At 43.1% G+C, this 1969-nt stretch overlaps 1 protein-coding gene across 1 annotated transcript in view; it reads right to left on the reverse strand.

The window, feature by feature from the left end:
- The window catches only part of LOC101853069 (WD repeat and coiled-coil-containing protein), a gene marked incomplete in the record, with an annotated part of 59255 nt that overhangs the window by 56092 nt on the left and 1194 nt on the right, over nt 1-1969 (reverse strand).

The raw sequence follows: 1969 nt of genomic DNA on the forward strand, positions 1-1969 counted from the left end.
GTCTGTGGAGGGATTTTTTGTGTGATTTAGTTTTTGCTTTAGAGGTGACTAAATGCAAAATAGGTTACCGCCAAAGTCGAGCAGTCTTGTTTTCTTGCAGTACCTTTGTTGCCCCAACTACAATTGAAGTATCTGGAATATTCAGACAACTAAAGATCTCTTGCTCTAAAAATTGAATTTGATGAAAACAAAAAAATGCTTCTTCCTAGGCTAGTCTTTGCAGAACGGCAGAGTGAAAGATGACGCCGAACTCTCGCAAATAACCAACAAAACTCGAGAACGGAAACCGTTCAAAGGAATAGAGTTCAAGTTTATTATCCCGAGCGTTCGGAGAAATAGTCACTTCGAATCAAATATTGTTGACTTCATTGAGAATCTACTAGAACCTTACAAAACAAGCAGCAACAATCCTTTTAAAATCATTCAGAGCTGTTTTTAGACCATCATGTATAAATACAAACTACCAAAACTTGGCCCAGGAATCATGCCAATGAAGCAAGAAGTTAGTATCACCTCTATAAAGTTCAACTAGATATCATCGATCAATTACAATAGGAATTAGAAGGTCCTTCTAATCATGATATTTGAGAACATGATGTCTTTGGCCTGTGTAAGAGAGTTTTGGAACAGGGTATGACATAGATACTAGTTGTCAAAAGAACACAAAAAAACCGAAGTGTATACAGACCCGGTAACCGAGAACAAAGTCACAAAGTATACAGACCCGGTGGGGGAACTCATTTGTGATTTCAGAAAGTTTCAGAGCCCAGGCCCAGTAGTGTGTGCGTGTGTGTGTGTGTGTGTGTGTGTGTGTGTGTGTGTGTGTGTGTGTGGGGGGGGGGGGGGGGGGGTTGGGGGGTTGTTGTTGTTTTGTTGGGTTTTTTTTTTGGGGGAGTGGGGTGTCTTTTTGAAAGTCTTTTACAGCGCTCGCAAGTCAGTTTGGCAGGAATGAATTTTGAATTCTGCCCGGTTAGCGCCACAGCCTACTCTTGCCGATAAAGGGACCACGAAGGGGCCTTTTTTTATTTATTTTTTTTGGTAAGTGTTTTACGGTGCCTGCAAATGAACAAAGTCATATGAGTAGGAAGGCGGCAGAACGAGTCAGGAGCCCAGAGAAAGGGGGCAAAGGAGGTGAAGGCGTGGAGGAAGAAAAGTAAGACAAAAGCAAATGACTGAACATTGTTAACGAGCAGGACAGTAGGTGAAATGAGAACATTTCAGAAGAAAAAGGAGACCAGCAAAGGTATTCGTCTTACACAGTGTCCTTATATTGTAAAGATTACGCTGGGAAAAAATGGGAAGTGGTCGTTTGTACAGGTGATTGTCTAACACAGGTAGCCATTAGGGCAGGGTCGAGTGTATCCCGGTCTCTCTGCCAGGACAGTGTATCCTTCTCAGTCTGAGTTGGCCCTGACAGGCAGGGACAACAACAGCAGAGTATCATCATCATCACCATCATCTTCACGCGCGTTGAAGTGCACTTAAAAACAGTCTGTGAGCTGAAAGTCGAAGAGGGGTCGGTCAACTACGGCCAGCAAATAATGGACGACTCAACATAAATCTTTACTTTACTTTTTTTGTAAGTAGAAAAGAAACCCTATAATTACTACAATTAAACACGATAAGGTGGGCTGGTAACGGTATTTGCCAGGAGAGAAAACACAAATTTTATCGACTGCACAATAAATTGAAGAACTCGTGGTTGAAACCAAAGGGGAGGGGTGCGGAGGAGGAAAGAAAGAAGCTCATTCTTGAGAGGTGAAAGTAACAACAGTGGCAAAGCAAAGACATCCTTAGAGTCAAGAGTCCTAACCGATAGTCGACTGACGGATGTGGTCGGTCCTGAAAGAAGCTTAGGCCAAAAGTCTCGGCTCAGACGTCGATTGCTTCTATATTTATCTCCAAAAGTGGCACACCAGAGAGACAGCTGGGCAGGGTGCTCTCTCTCTCTCTCTCTCTCTCTCTCTCT

This window comes from Aplysia californica, unplaced genomic scaffold (genome assembly GCF_000002075.1).
Source record: "Aplysia californica isolate F4 #8 unplaced genomic scaffold, AplCal3.0 scaffold00061, whole genome shotgun sequence".
Taxonomy (NCBI): domain Eukaryota; kingdom Metazoa; phylum Mollusca; class Gastropoda; order Aplysiida; family Aplysiidae; genus Aplysia; species Aplysia californica.